This window comes from Triturus cristatus, chromosome 6 (genome assembly GCF_964204655.1).
Source record: "Triturus cristatus chromosome 6, aTriCri1.1, whole genome shotgun sequence".
Lineage (NCBI taxonomy): Eukaryota > Metazoa > Chordata > Amphibia > Caudata > Salamandridae > Triturus > Triturus cristatus.
The window spans coordinates 26,567,964-26,594,197 of NC_140589.1; the positions used below are offsets into that span (position 1 = coordinate 26,567,964).

The 26,234-nt window shown below is 47.8% G+C and overlaps 1 protein-coding gene across 1 annotated transcript in view; it reads right to left on the bottom strand.

The window, feature by feature from the left end:
• The window catches only part of LOC146813672 (cysteine-rich protein 3-like), a 596,787-nt gene that overhangs the window by 284,561 nt on the left and 285,992 nt on the right, over positions 1 to 26,234 (bottom strand). The window contains exon 3 of the mRNA XM_085610169.1: positions 23,728 to 23,868. The gene's annotated coding sequence lies outside the window, so the exon portion shown is untranslated. The remainder of the gene's footprint in view (positions 1 to 23,727; positions 23,869 to 26,234) is intronic.

The window sequence follows — 26,234 nt, forward strand, 5'->3', positions numbered from 1 at the left end:
GTTAGATGTAGCAGCCTGGCAAATGTCTATGTCTGGTAGCAGAGTGGTAGCAGCCTTCGCTCTGGCAGAATGAGTGGGCAAGCCTTCTGGGGGTGGCTTCTGAACTAGCCCATAGCAGATCCTGATGCATAGTACAATCCATCTTGAGAGGATCCTCTTTTGCACAGCTTTGCCATTCTTAGCACCATAGGAACAGACAAAAAGTTAGTTGCCCCGTTGGTTATCTCTAGCTTGGTGCACATAGAAAAAAGTGCCTGTTTGTGGTCCAGGAGAAGAAGCCATTATTCCCCCTTTGAGGAGTGAGGAGTTGCATAAAAGGCCAGCAAGGGGATGAATTGCCTTATGTGGAATGCCATGACCACTTTGGGAAGGAATGCCGGTTTTGTCCAAAGGACTTGTCTGGGATGAAAGAGGTAAATGTGAAAACCACAGACAATGTCTGCAATTTACTCAATGGCATAGCCGATGTTATGGCGGTGCGGTGTAGATGGCAGAATACAAAAAGAGCAACTGTCCATGGGATCAAAGGGAGTGCACACCACATTAAGGTCCAATGCAGAGAGACATATGGCATTTGCAGGAACATATGGCCAAGCCCTGTCAAAGAAAATCACAGAAGATTCCTCAGAAAGGGAAAGCTGCACAGGTTAACGAAGCCGGCCATAACGGTCGAGAAGAAATCTTTAACTTTTGCCAAAGCAAGACCTTAATGGGTTACTGGCAAACAGGAGCACATCAGATAAGTGTGCTCTCAAGGGGCTATACATCTTTGGAAGAGCACCAGTGTAGGGAAGGGACTCTTTTGAAAAGGGCAGCCCCCACTTTTTGCATGATGTAATTTCGAACTGTAATTGCACTGGGTCTCTGGTAACCAGGTTTCCAATGCCAGATCCCTTTCTCAAAACTGAAACAATTGGCACAACTTCAGCTACCTCTGTAGGTCCCCAGTAAATGACCACTGCTACCTAGGGCATGGGTACTGAAGAAGGTCCAAGGGGGCTGCAGCACAAATCGTGCCACCCAAGAGACCCTCACCAAGTCCATGCACACTGCCATTGCAGGCTGCATGTCTTGGTGCAGAGGAAACCAAAGATTCGATAAGGCACACAGCCCTGTGTACCATGCTCTTATACACTACATAAGGTATAGGTAAGTCACCTCTACTACAGGCATTACAGCCCTGAGGAAGGGTGCACTCTATCCCATGTGTAGACATATCTGCATGAACAGATATTATGCTACAATATCAAGCCCATTCTTGAATATTGTAAACGCACAGGGAAGCCATAGAGTGCGCACAGGGAAGCCATAGGGAGAACACGGGCTGGATACATACCATTACAAGTATTCCTAGCTCCATGATGTCTTCACTGCACCCTAAGATGTTTGGTACCAAACATCTCGTCTTAATAAATCCTCTCTGATGCCAGTATTGGATTTATTAAAATATTCACACAGAAGACCCTTTAGACGGTCCACTAAAAACCTACCAAGCGCTGGTCAATCAATCAATCATTTGTAGAGCACACTACACACCCACGAGGGTCTCAAGGCGCTGGGAGGGGCGCTACTGGTCAAACAGCCAGGTCTTGAGCTGTCTCCTGAAGGTTAGCAGGTCTTGGGTCTGTTGTAGGCTCAGTGGGAGGGTGTTCCAGGTCTTGGCAGCGAGGTGGCCGAAGGGTCTCCCGCCGGTGGTTGTTCTTCGGATGCGAGGGACGGTGGCGAGTGCGAGGTCGGCGGAGCTGGCAGTTGGGGATGTAGAAGGAAAGTCGTCTGTTGAGGTTGGCTGGGCCGGTCTTGTGGAGTGCCTTGTGTGCGTGGATGAGGAGCTTGAAGGATATCCTCTTGTTGACGGGGAGCCAGTGCAGGTTTCTCACTGGTATGGCCTCCAACTAGTTTTAGCCAGCCTGCCACCACCAGACATGTTTCTGACCTCATGGGGTGAAGGCCAGCGCTCTCAGAGGCAGTAAAGCCTGCTCTGGGCGGAGGTGCTTCACACCTCCCCCAGGACAGGATGGAATTCCGAGGGTGGAAGCTTCAAAGGTGAAGCCACCTTTGAAATAAATGCAGCTCAGGCATCTCTAGATAGTGGAGGATGCCAACCCACCATTACTACTCCACTTCTGGCAGGAGGAAGGCAGGAAAAAAATTAGATGAGGTGTGCCCTCATCTAGCCCGCACCACCCCTATGATATGGCAGGAGATGTGGACCCCCTTTTGGAAATCCTCCCTCTTGAGATGATAGGAAAACAACCTATCAAGGCCAGGGTATTCTCCCTTGCCACAGGAAGTGGTCACCTAGAGGGTGTACACACCCTAAAGGTAGGTAGCATCCTAAATTTAGTATTTAGGTGGCATCCCGGGACCTTGCAATTTAGACTCAATGGACACAAAGAAGAAGAGGAAAGAGCTGCTGACCCAAGGAATGAAGCCCTGCTGCAGAAAACTGGCACCAAAGCGCACCTGCTGCCTTAAGGACTTGACAATCGTAGTGTGCCGTTTCATCCTGCATCTATGAGGACTCCAACAACCCCGGAGCCTCTCCAGCCTTCAACAAATTGCTAAAGAACCTCCCTAGCAATAGAAGCTCTGTTCCCCTGCGACAGTAGGCATCAAACCGCAGACTGATTTCACAGACTTGCTGCTTCCTGGCGACTAACGCAGCACACGGACCAAAAGTGGTACACCAGTTCAGAGGGCGAAAGATCTGTCTCCCCCACCAAGGTTGTGGAGAGCAGGACCTACCGGCACCGTGCCACAACAATACCTGGGGTACCAGACCCTCTATAGCAATTTACTGCGACGAAGAGTCTACTTCGGACTCCAGCTGCCCAGGAAGCAAGCACACATTGATGGGAATTGAGACCGGGGTGTAGAATTTAATAAAACATCTACTTGTCCATAGGGCAGGTTACTTCATAAATCTACTTGTCCTGTAACAAAATCCACGTGTCCCTTTTGTGCCATGTAATGTGTTGACAAATTATGGCAGCAATTTCATTTTGTAAGAGCTCGGATATAGCCTCTCTGATTAGGCCAGTGCTCATACCATAATAGGGATTGAATAATAGCCATTCCCATATGTTGCTACATTTTCGCAGATCTACATACTGGGGCTGAAGGTAGTGGCAAGCATTAGCACCAGGGTTGGAATGCCCCTTTGAGTCTGTGCAAACCTACTAATTTGCATGTTTTCAGGGCTTTCACCAAGTATTCTTTAATCTTATCCCATACTGAGAAAGGTTGGAACTTAACTCCAGACACTGGTAGATGTGAAACTTCTTTAAGGGTTGGGAAAAAAGTGGTTGGAAGGAAAGTGAAGTTGCAAACACTCAAGATGTTCGCATGAGCAAATCTACACATGTATATTTGCTCATGCTAAAATGCAGCTCACAAATTTTCTAGGAGTTCTATTTCTTGTTAAAAATAAATGTACCCTTTGGAGAGACTCTGCAAATAACAATTTACGCCAGGTGTACAACCACATACATACTCACTTTCACACTCCACTCAATGTTTAGAGCACTTATAATCGAACAAATAAATATAATCAAAATATATTTTTAATGAATATAAAACTGTACAGATGCTAGAATCCCCAACAGAAGATTCAGGTTAAAAAGTATAATCATAAAAACACAATTATTCCAATGTGGAATAAATCATGTACCTAAAAAGGAGAATACAAAAAGACAATTAATTTGTCATACAGTTGTTAATTCGGACACAGTATAAGCAGCATCAAGCATGGGTATCGAATCCCTGTCTAAAGCCAACTACTGACTGGAAGCAAATTTAACATCAAATTGGCGTTGACGCGTTTCAGTAGCAGTCACAATAGGGCCACCTTCTTCAGGACAAAGATTTTTTTCTCCTTAAGGGACGTATCTTATTAGCAACAATCCCACCGGTGCAACCGCACTGCGGTCAATATTTCTCCTACCAATAGGAGTAGATAAACGGTGCTTCAGGAAAAGCTTGTCTGTAGATAGTTGAATTTTGTAGCGGTTTATTAAAAGATATTTATTCTAGGTAGGAGATTCCATCTTCCTCCTGTTTCATCATTTCCTCAATTATGAATTTCCTCAATTATGAATTAGAATTGGCTATCACTATTGAGTTGGTAATATTTGATAAGGCCAGAACATATCTTGGTCCCTTATGTATTAAAAGGAGTGGATTTCCAATCTTCCGTCACCTCTGCACCTAGATCACGTTTGTTACTCTCGTAAACACGGGTTCTGCCTCTCCAGGTGCCTGCTCTCGATAAGGATGCATACATCCAATAGTGATAGCTAAAAAAAGAGAAAAAAAATCTGGGTCCTGAAGAAGGTCACAAAGATTTAGCAATGTTATAATTGAGGGCACGGCGCTCCCACACCAATTAGGTTTTACAAAAACCATTCCAAAACAAGTCGATGACAAAACCAAAAGGGTATCCACCAATTTCAGACCGGTTGGCTTTGCAAATGCTTGTTCATTTTCATTCTCTCATAATCATATTGAAACTGGTTACAATGATTTTCCATTATGAACATCTTTGGAAATACTAGCATACATAAACACATTTTACCAAATGACTATGCAAAGAAATGGTACCTAAAATTTTACAGTAGTTTGGGCAAATGTTTTTATCTTGAAAGCAAAGACTCCTCAATCTTGCTTTCAAGCTTTTGCAAATATTTGCATCTAATCAGAGAGCATTCTGGGTGCATTATACATAGCTTCATATTGCTAAACTTTGAAAACGTGTGCACACATTTTTATACTGGAACTAAACGTCAGAAGTGCAGTCTGAGCTTACAACATTTATTTAGGAGCGCTCACCCTAATAATAAAGGCTTTGCATTATGAACCATAAAAACAAGTCTGAACAGCATTAGCACATGAACACAAATATTACCTTAACTGAAGACAATGCCCTTCCCTGAGCCATAATGTGGTACTGTAAACTGACAGCCAAAGGGTTTGTGCTGCAGGGGTTGGGCCTACTTCTCCCAAGGACAAAATACACATTAAAGCTTGTTACCCTGGACCCCTAACAATATGTCCAGGGCATTGGGCTATAGGAGTTCCACATCCCTGTTGAGACCCCCGAGATCCACTTCGTGAGTGGCCCAGCTGCCCCGGAATCGCCTCTCCAAGCTGCCTACCCCGACTGCGAGGACATCTTCACGTGCGCCACCTGGCTGACCTGCATGCTATGCACTTGACCTGACTGGCCTTGGTAACTATGAGTGGAGAGGTGTGGCTCACTGGTTAGAGGTGGCAGATCCGTAAGCAGAGAATCGGCCAGGGACCAGGGTTCAATTCCCGACGCGGCAGAGTCGTGGACCAGGGTCAAAACAGACTCGATAATTCTCGCCTCGGTACCTACTCTAACCAGGAACACACTCGGCAACTCTGGGCATTAAGCTTGCCTCATCTCTACAACGGCCCCCCACAGACGCTGGGGATGCCTGGTTTCACCCTGGAGATACCCAGAATGGGACCATCTCACAGGGATAGCCAGGACGGGTTCCCCAGCGGTCTATAGCGCCGGGACACTTCCGAGTAGCTGTGCGCTGTATAAATGAAAATAACATAACATAACTATGACCCAAGTGTTCTCCCGCGGTCCAGAGGCCCTTGCAACCTGCTCCCTCGAATGGGACTCTACCCCTGGACTTACCTTTAAGTCCCCTTGTGCAGTGTTTTCAAGTGGCCCCCTTCTTTGTAGCGCACCAGCTACCAACAAACTGAACACCCTGCTCCTGACCAAATCAGGGACACTCCTGAGAATCTGCAGGTGGAACATTGAACCTGGTTCTGCTAACTACAGACATCCAAGAAGTGAACCTTGAAAGTCAACTGTACGATTTTATTTGTATTTTTGGGTTCCATCCCCCCCCCCCCTCAATTTTCAAAGGTGTGTAATTGCACACAAAAGTGATTTTGCGAACCTTGAAAATTCAACTTAAAAAGTACTTACCTTAGAACTAAGTTTTTGATCTGAAAAATTATATTTGAAAAAAATGTTATTTTTACAAATTGGTCTCAGATTTATTCTTGTGTCATTAATTGCCTCTGTGAGTACCACAAATGCTTAACCACCCTATGATAAGCCGAACTCCTCGCCCAAACTACCACATAGAGCGTTCGTATTATCCACTTTTGCCTCTATAAACCAATCTGGACCTCACTGAACTCTACACAGTTTACTTCATTTTAGTGTACTATATAGCGAGCCAGCATCCTACAGGTTTTACTAGTAAATCTGTTTGCTTCGGTGTGAGAAGCTGGCTTAGTATATGGTGCTCACTTATGTAAGTGTAGCACCCTGCACTAATCCAGACAACCCTTATGGTGATTTTAGTGGTCTTAGACCATCTTAGAAAGATCTCCAAGTGGTAGCTGTGGAGAGCAGCCTTCAGGGTTAGTCCAGAGGGAGTGTAAAGCAGCTTGTTTTGTCAGTAGTTATTCTGTGGTATAGTTTAACCCCTTCAGTGCCCGCCCCTTTCCCCGCCCAGTGCCGGCCGTTGCATTAGCGGGCGGGGTCTATGACGAGCTGGACTCGTCATGGGCACAGCGCCACCGCGGCCCATGACGAGTCCAGCTCGTCATGGGCACTGAAGGGGTTAAGTGAAACAGAACCACACAGTGTAGTTATAAAAATATGTATTATTAACACAATGCATTATCTCCTACCCGGAGATATAAACACAATACTTTGTGAATAGGATACGTAAGTAGCACAGAATACACAGTGGTCTGCAGGGGGAGACCAAACCATATACTAAAAAAGTGGTATACGAACCACGACGTAAGTCAAAAACGGACCCAGAAGATGTAGAATAGTCGGAGACCCAACGTGAGTATCTAGAAACCCAACGGAGTCCATGTGCAGAGTAAGAACACGATCGCATGCTCAATAGAAGTCAATAGGTGAGTTGTGGTTGCAATTTTTAAAGGACCCTACCCAGCGGACCCTGAGGAAACCTCATGGAAGATGGAAGGCTGGAGTGTCACTCCACCCGTGGATATCCCAGAAACCAGGATACCTACATCAGGGAAGTGCATAGGTGTGAAGTGATGTTGGAAACTGCTGTAGACCACAATGGAGGACTTCAGAAAAGAAGCCGCTGGCGAAAAAGGTGAAAGTGTCCGGTGGAACCCAAAGGTGGATTCAAGATGAGAGGTACCTGCAAGTAGACGGGACAGAGTCTATGCACGGAAGACGAATGTCCACCGATGTCGGGGATGCAGGAGAGTTGACAGTGCCCTTGAAGTTGAGGCTGCATGGACCAGGCGATGCAGAGGACCAGGAGCAGTGCAAGAGCTGTCTCACGTTGGATGTCAAGAGTCAAGGGATCAGTGTCCAGCAGGGACACCAACAAGCCTTGGCAACTGCAACCAACGTAGTTGAAGAAAACATGCAGTGTCGGGACCAGCAAGGTCCTAGTGACTCACCACAAGCAGGTAACTCAGCAGGCCCGAGCAAGCAGGGGAGCCCACTGAAGCCAAAGAGCCCCCTCAAGAGGACCCACGGTTGAAGGCACAGGAGTCGCAAGAGGACCTCGAGCAGCTCACCAATGGATGAAGGCCCACACTGCAAAGAATACGATGCAGGCAAAGATTTTGGTTGCAGGAGATACTTGAGGCTGGAGCTTCTTGGAGCCCGAAGATCTCTGGAGGAGAGAGTCAACAACCCTTGGCAACGGCAAGTAGACTTGGTGCACAGGGGTGCTGTTCCAGCATTTCTGAGGAGGGATACTGTCCACAAACTCGGAAAAGATTGTGCAGGCCTCGTGGGAGTTGCAGAACCACCACCTGTGTTGCTGAGCCTTTCGGAGTCCATGGGAGATCAGGACCAGCAGACTGGTCAACTGCGTTGGAGTGCCTGCAGATGCAAGGGAGTGACTCCTTCACTTCAAGGGAGATTCCTTCGGCTGTCTTGGATGTCCACAGGCCTTGTGAAAAACCAGTATGGAGCACAAGAACAGACATTGCAGCAGACTTGCAGGATGACGAGAACAGGAGCAGTAGGAGTCTTCCCAGTTGCAGACTTGGTTCCCAACGCAAAGTCCAGTGGGGTCCAGAGTGCCCAGACGGTTAAAGATGAAGTGGTTTTGGATCTGAAGCTTGTCCCACGAGGAGTCTAGGGACCCACCCACAGGAAAGCCTTTAAGTACCCTAAGGAAAGGGTTGAGACTATTCAGGGGTCCCTCCCAGAGGAGGGGCTGGACAGTGGACAAGGGGCATGGGAGTATTCTCCCCTTGTTTGTGCCATAGCGGGAGCCAATGGCTCCCTGAACTGGAGAATGCAAGGAGGGTACCAAATGTGACCTTCGAGCAGTCTGTGGCGCTGGCAAGCACCCCGACCCTGCCCTAATACACCAAGTCCTGTCTGGGAGATTGACACCTCCCTGTGACAAGAAAACTATTGTCCTGCCTTCACCTGCTCGAACTTGGCTCAGCAGCAGGAGGGCAGAATCGGGTCTTTGGTCGGCAGCAGTCATAGTTTGCTCTCCGGGCCCAGAATACTGGTACCGAGAGCGCTGAGGGCATCCCAGAGATGCTTTACAGTGCATGGAATCATAACTCCCACACCGTTCACGGTGTTGGGGTATGATTCAAACATGTTTGATACCAAACACGCCAGGGTTCATTACAGCCAGTTCAGAGATAGCCATCAGGTAAGACGCATGGCCACTCTATAAATCTTAATGGCTGATGCACTTACAACCCGGGTGAATGGACTCCAAGGGTTGTAGGGGTGTCCTGCTCATGCAGGGGCACCCTCACACTTCGAACTGAACACACTGCCTACATAATTTAAAGGCCTGCTTTAGGGGTGACATAGGTTTTAAGTGCAGTGACCAGTGATATTAGGAAACTCATATCTGTAGTAAGTGGTGCTAGCACCAGCTTACGCAGGCTGCAATGGCAGGTCTGTAGTCACAGTGAGTGGTCTGCCATGGAAGGCATAACATGCTTCAGCCCATGGGGGACCCCTGGTGTACCTATACCCTAGGTACCTTAGTATCAAATACTTGGGACTTAACAGGGTACACCAGTAGCCAATCTAAAGTATACCTACGCACTCACCATGTCCAATTTAGGGAATAAGCACAGAGACTGAGGTCCTGATTAGCAGGATCCCAGTGAGACTAGTCAGAAACAGCATAGCACCAGGCAAAAAGAAGGGGTAACCATGCAGAAGGTTCCTACATTCCTACATTAGGCAACAGTATACATTTGAGCTCTCTCTGAGATACTCCTTCACCCCTTCGATTAGAGTGTTTGCCATGTAAAGCTGTGGACCGAATCGCTAAATGTGTAGTTTTCTTCTCTCCTCTTAATATGAAGGCCTCTTCAAAGCAATTGGCCAACAGTTTTCTCTCTCCCCGCCACAGAATTTCACGTCATTGTATGTTCAGGCTGGAGTAACAGTAAAAGCAATGGGCTCCTTGAAGCATTTAGAATGGTCTTTTTGTGCTCAGCTTCTGCTTAACTATGGTCTGTCTGAATCTTCAGCAGTGAACCTTGTGTAAGCATTTTGAGAGCGGATTCCACCTAACAACTCCCAAACAAAAAAATAAAAAAAGTTAAAAGATGCATCCCGCTGCTTTGCAGACACTGCCACACACTCCTCAGCCTACTGCTTATGTTTTAAAGAACAAGTTAATTACCTTCGGTAATGATGTATCTGTAGTCTATAAATTCCTTACCTTAGAATTACCCCCAGGCGTCGGACTGAATCCAGAGAATTTCTCTCAGCAGTGACCCTGCGCATCAGTAGGTGGTGTCGGTGGACTTTTAACTAAAGCGTAGCAAACCTTTATACAAAGGACGAGCCATCTTGAAATGGTACGCTTTTGGACAGCCCGCCCTTTCTTGGCACCTACGTAGCAAATGAAAAGTTGATCGTCCACCCGGAAATCTTTAGTGCAGTGTAGGAAGCTGGCTCTGTATATACTATACCAAAATGAGGTATAGTGTGCAGAGTGTCCAGTGGAACCCCGAAGGTAGGCAGATGTAAAAGTAGATAGCACCTCACTCTCTATTTGCGATAGTGTGGGTGAGCAGTAAGGCTTTATCAGAGGGTAGTGTTAAGCATTTGTTGTACACACAATCAGCAAATGATGTCACACACTCGAAAGACTGAACTCAGACCAATTTGATTTGTATAAAACAATTCGCAAGTTATTTTATTTCTAGAACCAAGCCAAGCCTGGCACAGGTAAGTGAAATAAATGCTTTGCAAAATCTTATACAGTGCAAGTTAAAAAAGCAATTTGTTGAAATACAGGTAAGTCAGAATGTCGAAATTAGTTTTCAGGTTACTTTTTAACTTGCTTTCTCTATCCGTGTGATATGCCTAGATATCACACTGAGAAAAGGTAAGTAAAATCAGTTTTGTACAGTGGTCGTTTTTCAGGTTTGCATACCAATCAACTCCACACTTAAAACAATTTAAGGGAAAACAGTTGATGTATTCCTATGGATAGAAATGAAGTTATCGGTTAACAGGTAAGTACTCGGTATTTGGGGGTGAGTTTGAGGTTAGAACAAGGGTTCCCCCAGGGTTGAGGATGCACTCTCAAAGCACCCACAGTGGAATTAGGGCGACCGGGTGCAAACTGTTGAGGCCCAATGTTATCCAATATGAGATAGGGGGTCCGGTTAGTGGCTGCTCACAAGCAAGCCACAGGGTTGTGGGAGCAAAGCTCCCGGTGTTAGGCTCAGGGCAAAGGGGGAATCAGAGTTAGCACCGATAGTACACCCGCAGCAGCACACGGGCGGCTGGGTGCAGGATACTGTTTTGGCGTAGGGTGCCCTGTTGATTTCAATGTGGATTCTCCGGTTTTAACAAAGACTGCAGGCTCGGGTCGCCTTTCCGTGGCGGGCCTCTTCATCGGCCGGAGCCAGCCAATTTAAAATTCCAACAAAGTATGCACCATGTGGAAAAGGCCTCTTGTGAAACTTGGGCACTGTGTCCTTGCAGTACCAACTGCATCCTCAACCTGGGATTATTTCCAACACGAGAGGCATTTTCCACATGGTGCATACTTTGTTGGAATTTTAAAATCGGCTGGCTCTGGCAGAGGAAGAAGCCCGCAGCGGAGAGACCGCAATTACGTGGTACTCGGCGACAAGTTGGTTTTCCAGTTGATGGTAGTAGTATTGGCATTGGGACTACATGGACAGTGCTGCCAAACCCACTTGGGATTTTATGGATATCAAGGGAAAAACGTGAAGCCCACAGAGGTAATATTTACCTGCAGAAATACAGATAACAGAATGCCTTGCCAAGAGGGCAGGGCTAAAAGCTGAATAAAATGTTAACTGTAGTTCACGTTTGTTTCCTGTCATTTACCGGTGAACAAGGGCGTCCAGCCCGAAACGCGCACGGCGAAACTTGGGCACTGTGCCCTTGCTGTACCAATTGCATCCTCAACCTAGGATTATTTCCAACACGAGTGGCCTTTTCCACATGGTGCATACTTTGTGTGTACATACATGTATGTATATATTCCAACACACACACACACCCTCCCCCCCCCCCCCCCCCCCACTCTGGTTGGCTGAGTGCAAGATGGCGGGGTTGTGCTTCACCTCGCCTCCCCCACTTGAGGGGTGGGGTTGGTAAAGGTGGGAACACCTCCCTTCCTCACTTGGTTTCCCGCCGATTCTTACAGCCAAAGTGGGGGTCAGAACAGGTGGGGGCCAGTTGCTGGAACCAGCAAAAGGCCTGGGGAAGCTCACAAAGGTGGCAGGCCTTTGAAGCTCCCCCTTTGTGGACCCTGCCCATCCTGGGGGAGGAGGCTTGGCACCTCGTCCCAGGATGTGCATTGTTTCAGAGCAGAGAGCAGCACGCTCTCTATCCAGGGGTCCAGAAATGTGTCTGCTGGTGGCAACTGGTGAGCAGCCACTCAGCCTGGACGCTAGTGTTAGATCGTTTTTCTGGGGGCATCTCTAAGATGCCCTCTGTGTGCATTTTTTATTTAAACCCACACCGATGCCAGTGTGGGCTTTATGTGCTGAGAAGTTCGATACAAAACTTCCCAGTTTTCAGTAAACCATTATGGTACTGTGGAGTTCGTAATGACAAACTCCCAGCACCATATACTCCTAATGGCAGTACTGCGCTTACAATGTCTAGGAATTGGCTTACATACTGTAGGGGTACAGGGCTCATTCATCTGTACCCTCACTACTGGTCTAGTGCACCAACCTAGGAGGGTGGCTGACTTGTGCTAGGGCAGTGGGTTGTAGTCTTGGCATACAGGGATGTGTGCCATGTCTACTTTTCACTTTGTTCTGCACCAAAACACGCAGCCTGCAAAGACAATGTGTGTAAAGGTACAGGGCCTTTAAGGGTGGCACAATAAGTGCTGCAGCCCTTAGAGGCCTTCCCTTGCCCTATGCCCTTGGTACCTGTAGTACCATTTACAAGGGGCTGACCAGTGGCCAGAGTGCCAATTGGGTTTTGTTTTCAATATTGTTTTAGGGAAAGAACATAAGCCCCTGGTACCTGTTCGGCAGGAGCCCAGGTCACACTGAGTCAAAGTACATCAGCAGTTTAGCAAAAAGAGGGGGCAACCATGCAAAAAGAGGGTACTTTCTTACATGCGGTCAAGGTAAAAGGACAACGCATGTTTAGTGTCCAAACGGTGACTCTACTCCTCTTTGGAAGGGTGCGGAGGTGGGAAAAAGATGGGCATGGTAATAGTTTGTCCAATGTGAAAAGGTGTAACCACTTTTGGAAGCAACGAGGTTCTCGTAAGAAGGACAACTTTGTCCGGATGCACAGAGAAGAAAAGGGGGCCTCGAAGAAAGCTTGAAGCTCACTCACTTTATGAGCAGAGGTAATTGCAACAAGAAAGGCAGTCTTCATAGTTAGGAGCCTGACAGGACAACTGTGAAGAGGCTCGAAGGGAGCACACATAAGGTCAGTCAAGACAAGGTTCAAGTCCCACTGAGGCGTTGTGAAAGGAGATGGAGGAAAGAGGTGAATAATGCCCTTAAAGAATCTGTTAACAATAGGGGACTTGAACAAAGAGGGCTGATCTGGTAGCCGAAGAAAGGCAAAAAATGGCTTCCAGATAGCCTTTAAGAATGCCCAGGGCAGAGCCCTGCTGGGCCAAGAAAGAAGGAATAAAAAACTCAGAAAGATGGGCAGAGAGGCAATCCACAGCCTTTGCTGTGCACCATGCCACAAACTTGTTCCATCGACATATGTATACCATCTTAGTGGAGGGACGCCTGTCTGCCAAGATGACACTACCGACTTCGGGAGGAAGGTCAGAATCTGTCAACTGCTGCCTCTCAATTTCCATGCAAGGAGGTGGAGGCTGGACAGGTTTGGGTGGAGGACCATCCCCTGCTGCTGGGACAGAAGATCCTCCTGAAAGGGCAGCCTGATCGGAGGATCGTTAGCCATGCTCAGGAGTTCAGGGTACCAGACTCTTCATGCCTAGTCCGGAGCCACAAGAATGACTTGGGCCCAGTCGCACTTGATAATCTTCTGCCTCCAGTGCTGAAGTGGTACAGGTGGAAAGGCATTCAGGAGGTCGCAGTTCTACTCGCGACAATGCGTCGCCGAGCAAGTGCCGCCTTGGAAACTCCAATGTGCAAAACTGCTGACATTGCGCGTGCTCTTCGGTCGCCAACAGATCTAACCAAGGCTCTCCCCACTGCTGGATGAGACCTTGCACCACCTCTAACCGAAGATGCCATTCATGATCCACCAGGTACCGACGGCAGAGTTTGTCTGCTCTGGCATTCAGAGAACCTGCCAGATGTTGAACCACCAGGACCATGCCCGGAGGTTCCAGCCATGTCCCAAGGAGAAGAGCCTCTTGACAAGGAGTCCACGAGCCCACCCCACCCTGTTTGTTGCAGTATCACATGGCAATGGTGTTGTCTAAACACCTGCACTGCCTTCCCCTTGAGGGAGGGAAGGAATGCCTTCAGTGCCAAGTGAATCGCCCAAAGCTCCGACAGGTTGATATGGTGCCGGGACTCCGCCGGAGACCAGACTCCTCTGATCTCTGCCGCTCCCAGGTGGCCGCCCCATCCCAGAAGTGATGAATCGGTCACCACCGTGAGGTCTGGTTGGGGAAGGGAGAGGGAGAGGGAGAGGGAGAGGGAGAGGGATTTGCCTCTGACCCAATCCTGGTTTGTTAACCACCAATTCAGATGTTGCGCAGTTGCCTCCGAGATCTGGATGTAGTCAGAGATTCCCCTGATGCTGCGCCTACTGGAACTTCAGATACCACTGCAGAGCCTGCATATGCCATCTGGCATGATCCACCAGCAGAATGCAGGAGGCCATGAGGCCCTTAAGCCTCAGGGTCATTCTCACTGAAATCGGGGATAGAGACTGAAACATCGGCATCATAGCCCAAATATCCCAGGCTCGCTGCTCGGGAGGATAGGCCTGAAACTGCACAGTGTCCAGAACAGGTCCAATGAAAAGAAGCAACTGAGAGGGAGTCATGTGTGACTTTGGCACGTTGATAGTGAACCCCAGCGAATGCAGGAGGTCCGCCGTAGTCTGGAGGTGGGAGATGACAGCCTGGGGTGAGCCTGCCTTCAGCCAGTCGTCGATAGAAGGGAAGACTGGAACTCCTGATCTGCGCAGGTGAGCTGCGACCACCGCCATCACTTTCGTGAACACCCGAGGGGCACTGGTAAGGCCGAAGGGGAGCACGGTTAACTGAAAATGCTAAACGCCTACCGTGAACAGTAGGTAGCGCCTGTGGGCTGAAAGGACAGGGTTGTGAAAATAGTCGTCCTGCAAGTCCAACGCCACCATCCAGGGCAGATAGGACCTGAGCCAAGGTAGGCATTTCCTTGCATGGGGAAGTGGTTTAGAGCCCCGAGGTCTACAATAGGACACAGGCCCTTGTCCTTCTTGGACACCAGAAAGGAGCGGGAATAGCAACCACGACCTACTTCTGGCGCAGGGAACTTTTCGATAGCTCCCTTGGCCAAGAGAGCTGAAACTTCCTGGCAGTATCCCAAGCGTGATACGATTGAGAATAGATGATAATTGATGGTTTGCAATGACTCCTTATAATTTGGAGTCTCTTTACCGGTCACAATACTCCTACCATAACTGAGTTGGGATACTACAGCTGACATTTTTATTTTGTAATTTTGTAATTCAGAGTACTATTGCCCAGGTTCCGAGGATCAACTCATTGATCTCTATATTATGAGGGTTTGGAGGCTGCTGCAGGGGAAGAAAGGGGGACTGGCCTGCCCGCTGGCTCCCAGGCATGCGTCGCTAGTTCCCACATCTGCTGCCATGCAGAGGTTGGGCAGCTTGCGTGGACCATTGGCTAGACTGTGTCGGACGTGGTGGGGTGCCCCTTCCGTAGCCATTAAAAGGGCAAAAGGCAGACTGTAGTGGACGGGAGATCACAGCGAGGCCTAGGGATCTGGCAGTAGCGCAGAGTCTGCCTTGTCACCAAAACGGCGACAGACATCGAAGGGCATGTCTAGCAGAGTTGACTGAACATCCCCTGAAAAACCAGACGTCCTCAACCAGGCGTAGCGCCGAAGGGCTACCGACTTGGCAATCGCTCTGCCCAGTGAGTCAGCAGTATCCAGTCTACAGCGGATTGTGAATTTTGCTGTGTCTCTCCCATCTGCCACGACTTGGGAGAGCATGGCCTGGTCCTCCTCCGGGCACTGGGGCAGCACCTGCGCAAATGTATCCCAGATGGAATGGGAGTATCAGCCCAAGAGGCACGCGATATTCATGGACCGCAGTGCCCAGCTGGAGAAAGAGAACATGCGCTTCCCAAGATAAGAACAAATGTTACTTACCTGTAAACTGTGGTTCTCCAGTATTGGTGTCTTTCATAGATTCACATGCTTGAATATTCCCCGAAGTGGGAGTCCCACGGTACATAAAAAAAGCAATAAGCCATATATTATATTTTGCTCGCTATTCTATATGAGGATCCCCTGGAAGAGAAGGATTAGTTACTTACCTGTAATCCTAGTTCTCTTCCAGGGGTATCCTCAAAGTCATAAGCAACCCTCCCGCCTCCCCGGGCAAAGGATTGTTACATTTTGAAGTGGTTGTTATCTCTTTGTGCCATGGCTTTTTCAGTCTCCGCAAATAACAACTGACCTGTCACCCCTGAGGTATGATGGGAAGCTGGGGGTCAGGTGTGCCTTAAAGGCACGGTGTCAGTTTATTGCTATGCAGCGACAGGTTGGCTTTTCAGTCTTTTTAGACTGGGTGTTTGCAATGCAGCCTGGGAGCTTCCTATGCTTTCAGTGATTTATGAGAATTTCTACTGTTTGCTGAGCATTAAAACAGTTTCTAAATAAATGTTGTTATAGTTTTTCCTGCTTCTAATGCATGTTTTTCATGTATGGTAGAAATTCCTTACGGCAGGACTCAGCTCTGATGTTTATTAGGCTGCAATTGTATATATATGTGGGGCACATATAATATAGTGCTTACGGGGTCCCGCGCATGGGAGGGAATATTCTAATGCTTATGACTTTGATGAGGATACCCCTGGAAGAGAACTAGGATTACAGGTAAGTAACTAATCCATATGGTCATTATTTCCTATTCAAAAACATGAATTATCTATAAAAAGTTAATTACTGTAGAAGGGTAAGTTACTTACCTGTAATTCTAGTTCTCTTCCAGGGGTATCCTCATCAAAGTCATAAGCACTGAATATTCCCGCCCATGTGCGGGGACCCCGGAAATAATAAAATTATATATGTAAAAAACATACATATATACAGCTCTGTATATGTATAAACATATATCATTTTTTCCAAGCAAATGCAGCTCCCATAAAAGGCTAGGCAATGTAAATATACACATCCAATAACACACATATATCTATATATATGTATAAAGGTATAACAATACACCCAAATCTCTTTTTTTTTTTTTTTTTTAATGAGGTAAACACTCATGAGAAAGCAAAAAATAAAGAGAACAAACTGTGGAAAAACACAGATGTATAACACATTGCCAGCCTGCAGGCTGCATTGCAATACAATACCATAGAGACTAAAAAGCCCTGTACAGGTAAAAACTGGCACCGTGCCTTTAAGGCAGCCCTGACTTCCATATCCCATCATGCCTCAGGGGTGACAGTTAGGTCAGTTGTTCTTTGCGGGACCGTAGTCCTAAACACAAAGATATACCTTTTCCATAATGAATAATACACCTCTTCTCATTTGCCTGGGGAGGTGGGTGGGTTGCTTATGACTTTGATGAGGATACCCCTGGAAGAGAACTAGAATTACAGGTAAGTAACTTACCCTTCTCTTCCAGGGGATCCTCATCAATAGTCATAAGCACTGAATAGAGTAGCAAGCTCCCCTTCCACCAGCAGGCAAATGAAACTAAGGTTGTATCACCCATGGAGAAAAAGAATCATGAAAATGATTATGTTTGGAACAGATTCCTCAAGGAGGCTTGTCCTACTTGAGTGTCTGCCCTGGTGTCCGAATCCAGACAATAATGCCTGGTAAAAGTGTGGACAGATCTCCAAGTGGCTGCCTTGCAGATCTCGGAGAGTGGGACATTATTGAGAAAAGCCGCGGTAGCCGCTTTTCCTCTTGTCGAATGCGCTTTAGGGCGCGCCCCCAATGGTTTCTGAGCCAGTTGGTAGGCCAAAGTAATACTAGAAACAATCCACCTAGCAATGGAACGTTTGGATGCAGCAAAGCCCATACGGACAATCCCATAGTTCACAAACAATTGGTCAGATTTCCTGATATTCTTAGTCCTATCTAGGTAGAATTTTAGGACCCTTCTGACATCCAGAGAATGCAACGCCCTCTCTGCCGGAGAGGAGGGGTTGGGAAAAAAGGTTGGTAAGGAGATGGCTTGGTTTACATGAAACTCCGATACCACCTTGGGTAGGAACGAAGGGTGAGTTCTCATCACCACCCTATTTAGATGAAAAACAGTGTAGGGTTCTTTAGAACAGAGGGCCTGTATCTCACTGACCCTCCGTGCTGAAGTGATGGCTATTAAAAATGCTGTCTTCCATGTGAGGTGCTGTAGGGTAGCCTTATGAATAGGCTCAAAAGGTGAACCCATGAGCTTCGACAGAACCAAGTTTAGCTCCCAGGAAGGAGAGGGAGGTCTAACAGGGGGATAGACTTTCTTGAGTCCTTGCAAGAAATCCTTCACTACCTGCACTTTAAAAAATGACTGCTGTGAAGGCGAACGCCTGTATGCTGTTATGGCTGCTAGGTGAACCTTTATGGAAGAAAATTTCAACCCTGCCCTTGCTAAATGTAGAAGATAGGGCAAAATTACATCCTCCTGGCATTTAGTGGGATCATAATGATGCTGAGCACACCATATATAAAATCTTTTCCACTTACAGAAGTAGGAGTGTCTTGTCGAAGGCCTCCTGGCTTCCTTCAGTATGGACATACACTCTTGAGGGAGGTTCAGATGGCCATACTGGAGGACTTCAGGAGCCATGCTGTTAAGCTCAGCGAGGGAAGGCTGGGATGGTAAATCTTCCCCTGCATCTTGGATAACAAGTCCGGCCTGCACGGCAGCCGCTTGTGGGGGCGGATCGACATGTGTAGGAGATCCGTGTACCACCACTGCCTCGGCCAGTCCGGTGCTATGAGTATCATCTTGGCAGATGAATTCTGTAGCTTGGTCACCACCTTGGGAATTAGTGGGAGAGGCGGAAAAGCGTACACAAATGTCATTGACCAATTGATCAAAAGGGCATTCCCTAGGGATCCTGGTCGATGGTATCTTGAGGCGAAGCCTCGGCATTTTGTGTTTTGCTCGTCCGCGAAGAGGTCCACTTGCGGGCGCCCCCATTCCCCGAAGATGTCTTCTAACACTTCGTCGTTGATTACCCAGTCCTCTGGCTCTTGAAAATGCCGACTGAGCAAGTCTGCTTGCACGTTGAGTTCTCCTGGTAGGTGCACCGCTTTCAATGAGATGTTCCTTGCTAGGATCCAGTGCCACAGGGACTGAGCTTCCAGCGAGAGCGTTCTGGATCGAGTACCCCCCTGCTTGTTCAGGTAGTACATTGTGGTGGTATTGTCCGTCTGTACTAGAATGGTACTCGTCGTTATCGCAGGTAGGAACGCTTTGAGGGCTAGGTGGACCGCCCTGAGCTCCAGCATGTTGATGTGGTACAACTGTTCGCTGCTGGACCACCGTCCTTGAGTTTGCAGAGTCCCAAAATGCGCACCCCATCCCTGAAGGGATGCGTCGGTGATTAAGGTCTGAGTTGGGGGCTCTTGATGGAAAAGAATCCCCACTTGCAGATTCCTTGGCTTCAGCCACCACTTGATTGACTGTTTGGCTGCAGAGGAGAGGCAAACCTTTTCTTCCCACAGAGAGTTCCTTTGATCCCATTTGTCCTCGAGATCTTGCTGGAGAGGACGCATCCTTAGCCTGGCATTGGGCACTAGGAAGATGCAGGATGCCATGGCCCCTAGCAGAGATGAGATTTGCCTTGCCGACGACAGATTGCTGGTCATAATCTGTCTGCCTTTTAGCATAATGGATGACTGTCTTTCCTCCGAAGGAAACACTTTTCCTACTACGGAGTCTATAGTTGCACCCAGGTAGTGTATTCTCTGCGTTGGTGAAAAATTGGACTTTTTGACATTCACTCTGAGACCCAACCTGCGACATAAGTTCAGGCATAGCGACAGCTGTGTCCGCACATTCTGTGGCGATGAGCCCTTTATTAGCCAGTCGTCTAGGTAGGGATAGACGAAGACTCCTGCGCGCCTCAGAGCAGCCGCTACTACTGCCACGCATTTTGTGAATACTCGAGGAGCTGACTTCAGGCCAAATGGGAGGACTTTGAACTGATAGTGAGCGTTGCCTACCACAAACCTGAGAAATTTTCGATGATTCCTTAGGATGGGAATATGGAAATATGCATCCTGAAGGTCCAGTGAACACATCCAATCGCCCATCCGGAGAAGAGGATATATTTGGTGGAGCGCCAGCATGCGAAATTTTTCCTTTCTTATGTGCTTGTTCAGTATCCGTAGGTCTAAAATGGGTCTGAACTCCGCCTTCACACTCCTCTTTTGGATGAGAAAATATCTGGAGTAAACTCCCTTTCCTCTCTGGTTTATGGGCACTTTCTCTATTGCAGATTTGAGTAGTAGCGTCGCTACCTCCTCTCTGAGCTGCTTTAGATGCTGGGATGACTTGACAGGAGGAATCGATGGGGGGTGACTTTTGAAACGAAGCGAGTACCCATGACGCAGTATATTGAGTACCCACTTGTCCTTTGTGATTGTCTGCCACTCTGGAAGATGATGCGCAACACTTCCTCCCACCGGAGCGGTGGACAGCATCGGAGGAAGCGGTTTCTCATTGCTTCCCCGGTGCTTTGTTTCCAGCATTAGACTGCCTGTTGTTACCTCGTCCCCTGGATGGCTTGCGGGACTGGTATTGCTGTTTCTTTTGACCTTGCTGGTCCTGGTTCTTTTGCCAATGAGGGGTTTGAACCCTCTGTTGGTAATTGCGCCTGTCATTTCCCTTGCGGCGTCGAAACTCTTTCCTCTTTTCAAGCCCGACTGCTTTCATGGTCTCCAGCTCTGCTTTCATACGGGCCATTTCCTCGTCTGCATGGGACCCAAAAAGAGAACTACCGGAGAAAGGCAGATTTAAAATTCTTGCCTGCGCTTCCGGTTTCAGGGCCGTCAATCTAAGCCAGGATGATCTTCTGGCTGTGACTCCATGTGCATATTCATGCGCTGCCAGTGTTGCCCCATCCGCCGCTGCACTTATGATCTGGTTAGAGACTAGACTCCCCTCATGCAAAATCTCTTCAAAGTCCCGTCTGTCCTCTGATGGAACTTTTTCAACGAACCTCTGAAGAGAGTCCCATAGTGACCTATCATAGCGCCCCAGAAGAGCCGAGGCACTTGCCACCTTCAAGCTTGAGGATGCTGAGCCGCAAACTTTCCTCCCCCAGGAGTCTTGCGTTTTACTGTCCTTATCTGGTGGCACCGTTGAAGAGCCAGCTACTGCATGCGTCTTTCTGGCAGCGGCGGTGATGACAGAGTCCGGTGGAGGATCTGTTTTAAGGAATAGCGGATCCTCAGGAGCTGGACGGTACTTTTTTAGAATTCTCGCCGGCGCCGTTTTGGTGGTTGCTGGCGTGAGAAAGATATCCATTACCGGTTGTAGCAAACCGGGGACTAATGGCAACAACGGGCGTGTCACTGTGCGCTCATGAAGAGTTTCAAAAATTATGGATGTGGTGGTCTCCTGAACCGGCATAGGGATACTTAATTTTGTAGCTCCTCTACACAACACTTCTTGAAATGTAGAAATGTCATCTACCGGAGATACCCGAGAGGGTGGCGTCTCCGAGAGTGTCGGTGAATAATCCCTTTTGGATGATCTGGAAGAAGGGGAGGTAGAAGGGGTCCTACGGCGCCTTCTCTCTGATCTGGTCGACTCTCTACTGAGGGAGGCAGACCTGGATCGCCTTCTTGGTGCTCGAGAGTGACTTCGGGATTCTCTTTCTCGAGATCTTGGTCTGATCGGTGTCGCTGGGAATACCACGCCCCTTATTCTTGTTAGCGATGCCTTTATTGTGTCTGTCATAGCAGGGTCCTGAGGCATCTCCCTTACGGGACTTTGAGGCACAGCATTGTCCTCCTCCTGCGAACTTTCTCTTGCAGGAACTGGAGATTGATGTACAAGCTCTGGTGATGCTGACCTTGAACCTGAGCCCTCTGATCCTGAAGGCGAGATAGAAATGATACGCGGTGACTCCGGAGCTGTATATATCAGTCTATGAGGAGATTTTCGCCTTGAGACTGGTCGAATTGTGAGGCGAATATGTGAAACCTCCTGCGTACCCTCAACAGAGGGCTGCCTCGACGGTGATAAGCCTATCACCGGAGATCTTTGACTCGAATCTTCGAGGCTCCGAGCTTCCTGTCTCGACGTCGAGATTACCTTCGACGGAGGCTTCATGTACCTCACCAAAGCTTTGGAGACCTGTGAGGACGGAGGCACCTGCCTCAACGTCGACTCCGACGGAGGCCTCTGCCTCGACGTCGACTCCGACGGAGGCCTCTGCCTCGACGTCGACTCCGACGGAGGCTCCTGCCTCGACGTCGACTCCGACGGAGGCTCCTGCCTCGACGTCGACTCCGACGGAGGCTCCTGCCTCGACGTCGGCCCTGACGGAGGCGTCTGCCTCGACGTCACTCCTGACGGAGACTTCTGTCTCGACGTCGAAAGCTCCGACGACGTCGAAAGCCTCCTCGCCGTCGAACGATGTTTCCTCGACGGCGATCTTGATCTTGACGGCGATCTTGGTCTCGACGTCGACTGTGGAGATCGTCTACGTTCTTCTCGCGACGTCGAATGATGTCTCGCCGACCTCGACGTCGAACGATGTCTTTCTTTCGACGACGAACGATATCTCTGTGCAGACGTCGATCGATCTTCTCTCGACGTCGACAGATGCTTCTTCGACGTTGAACTATGGCGCCGAGTCCTCGACGCCGAGCTTTTAGACGCCGTCGACGTCGAACGCATCCTCTTCGACGCTGAATATAAAGTCGACGTCGATTTTCTCTTTGCAGCATGACTTCCCCTTGACTCCTCACCTCTCAGCGACGATCCCGCCGCTGGAGTCTTCGACGCCGAGCCCGACGTCGATGGAGAGCAAACAGGGACCAACTGCTTCGACGTCGACCGTTCTGCTAGGCCATACAGCCTAATCCTCTCCCTCTCCTTTAAAGTCCTTTTGGAAAGGTCTTCACAATGACGACATGTTGCTGGAGAGTGAGAGTCCGGCAGACAGATGATACACACCTCATGTGTGTCTGACGCAGCCTTCTTTTTTCCACAAGATGGGCATGGAACAAATAAAGAAGGCATTTTTCTGACAAAATGGTTGAAAAATCAGTCAGAAAAACACAGGATACTGACTTCCTCACAGAAATTGTAAGAAGAAGTCCAAAAAAAATCTTAAAGTTGTTATAATTTTTGACTAAAGAGTCAAAAAAGAAGAGAGCTGAATTCCAGGGTCCTGACTGAAGGAGCCGGAAAGAACAACTGACCTAACTGTCACCCCTGAGGCATGATGGGATATGGAAGTCAGGGCTGCCTTAAAGGCACGGTGCCAGTTTTTACCTGTACAGGGCTTTTTAGTCTCTATGGTATTGTATTGCAATGCAGCCTGCAGGCTGGCAATGTGTTATACATCTGTGTTTTTCCACAGTTTGTTCTCTTTATTTTTTGCTTTCTCATGAGTGTTTACCTCATTAAAAAAAAAAAAAAAAAAGAGATTTGGGTGTATTGTTATACCTTTATACATATATATAGATATATGTGTGTTATTGGATGTGTATATTTACATTGCCTAGCCTTTTATGGGAGCTGCATTTGCTTGGAAAAAATGATATATGTTTATACATATACAGAGCTGTATATATGTATGTTTTTTACATATATAATTTTATTATTTCCGGGGTCCCCGCACATGGGCGGGAATATTCAGTGCTTATGACTTTGATGAGGATCCCCTGGAAGAGAACTATATTCCCCTGTCCAACTGGAATTTAGAACATTGCTTTTGTCCAACCGTAACTCATGTACAGCACTCCATTGACTTTGGGCTACGCTTACACTATAGAAATCCTATGTATATACTGAACTTTACAACACATTATCCATGATGGCACACATTTTCTCACACTTCACATTGTCCTCACCTTTAGAAGTTTGCTTTAACGAAGAATTTTCAGATCTTGAGAAAGAACATGGTGCAAAGACTGGGCTCAAAGATGATGGGCTCTGCGGAGTTGTGGGTGGCGTGTCATAGATGTAAGAACCAACTCCACCAATATTCACTCCTACACAGAACGGATGGGATTGAAGATTCTTGTTAATGGGATCCATTTTGGTTCATACTAAATATGCAAGTGTACACTTCACAAAACCTCTAAGTGCAGTTACACAGGAGCATGGAGACGTTGGGATCAGCCAGGTCCACGGATTAGTCCCTGAACCCAAGAGCTGGAGTGCTTTGAGTTCATGTAGAAACTCATCTACCCAATACACTCCCTGAGGTCCCATTGTAAAAGGAAAAGAATATCTTAATGCAAGTACTGGATCTTGGAACACGATTTAATTACACACATTTCCGTGTCTGATAATTATTTTTTGCAAAAAACATTCCAAAAGTACATTAAACTAAATCAGTCACTTAAAGGATATTTTGCCAGAAAATTCCACCTAGAATCACACTTTGTAAAGAAAAAAAAAGAAAGCAGAGTATGGTCCAGCACAAAACCTACGCAAAAATACTTTCAAGCTCGTATTCTGGATGAAGCTAATCTTGTCCCCACACCCCCCCGCCCGCATCTCCCTAGCCCTCCCCCTTCCACTCTAGAGGCGGAAGAGGTATCCTGTTAGCTAATGGACCGCTCTGTCAAAGCTGGAAATCAGCGCTGGTTTCAGTCATCGGAATAAGTGTACAGAGTTTAAAGAGTAGACTCTTCCTGAGGCATCAGAGGTAGCTAGTATCATAGGTACATGTTTAGAAGCCCGATGGGCCGGCAATGCTTTGTATACAGCACCACCTTCACTGATCATCTGAGAGTCACTTTGAAACCAAGGTACAAACGAAAACGAGAAAGACACCGCCATTCCAAATTTATACAAATAAAGTCTCTGCCTATGTGCAGTAAACCTGAAAACTTCTCATCACGTCTTTTAATGCTCTCTTGGAACCCAGAGATTTATTTATTTATTTATTTTTGTTCGCAACACCAGTAGAAATTGATGATAAACGACTAAAAGAAATGTAAAAAGACTGAATACGTTCTTTTTGTTCACGTCCGCAGCTCTGTATACAAAGTAATCTGGAGACAATGGTTCTGGACTCTTAGGGCATTTGGGGGTAGCTCTGGCTGTGTTAGGAGTGAGATGCACTCCTTGCACCTTTTCTTCACAGCTGTGCAGCACTTAGTGCCAGCTGCAACGTTTAGATTTGTGCAAGTACGCACCCTGGTCTTTCGCTGCATTGGCAGCAGCCCGACATTCTGGACACAGGGCATTTGAGCCCCTTTGAGTTGGCCAGTTGACCAGGGGGACCTGGTGGTATGTAGGGCGCCAAGCCCCATTGTGTATTTGTGATGCTATGAAATGTATTTCATGTAGTTTGATTTTCAGACCCTGTTCTGGCTACCTCTAAATTGTGTTTTAATGATTTTGAGGTGGTCTTGCACACTTTGGTCTATGCTAGTGAAACTATGTTCCACCCTGTGCTGTTTGCCCATAATGTTGGTGATACTTAGGAGGTAAGTGTCTAATACCAGAATTTTGAGATTTTGGGCGTACAATGTGTTTGGTGCCTATTGTGATGCTGTGCATAATGTGGTTTATGTCTCAGGATGATAAGTACAGTGATTTTCCTCTTACACCATTCCATCTTCAGTCCTATCTTGATGATTCAGCCCTGTTCTGAAGTAACAACCTATCCCTAATCGCCTCACTTTCCTGTCTCCACAACAACTCAGTTCCATTCCATGGAGGAGTGTGGCTCAATGGTTAGAGTGGCAGACCCTGAAGCAGAGTTCTGGCCAGGGACCAGGGTTCGATTCCCGCCTCGGCGGGGCTCGGGCTCAATTTCCTCGGACCTGTCTATTCTCGCCTCGGTGCCTATTCTAATCATGGGCCCCACGCTGCAACTCTGGGCAATAGCTTGCTTAGCCTCCACACCGGCCCCAACAGCGCTAAGGATGCCTGGCTTCACCCTGGGGGTGCCCAGGAGTGGACACTTCACAGGGAAAGCCAGGAGGGGTTCCACAGCGGTATGAGTATCAGCGCCAGGAAACCGCAAAGGCGACACCGCAAGGTGGCCGTCTGGTGACAGTGCGCTCTATAAGTACCTTGACATTTTTTTTGACATTCACCCGACGTCTGGATTATGTGCCCCCTTCTTGTCCTCATACTTCTCCTCACCACCGCCTTCCTAGTAACACCCTTCCCTTATCCCCACCACCCTCCTCCTCCACATTTTCCCACCATGGCCACCGCTCGAATGAAGTCTGGAATTAATTGCTACAAAATCATTTACCCTTCTAACCAGACTAAAGCTGCAGCAAAACGTTTCAAGCATAACACCATTGAATGTTTCCCTGATTCCCTTTTTGTTGATCAGTTTTACAATGGTCGGTATGGGAGGCTCAAAAACGATCTCATTTTTTTCATGCAC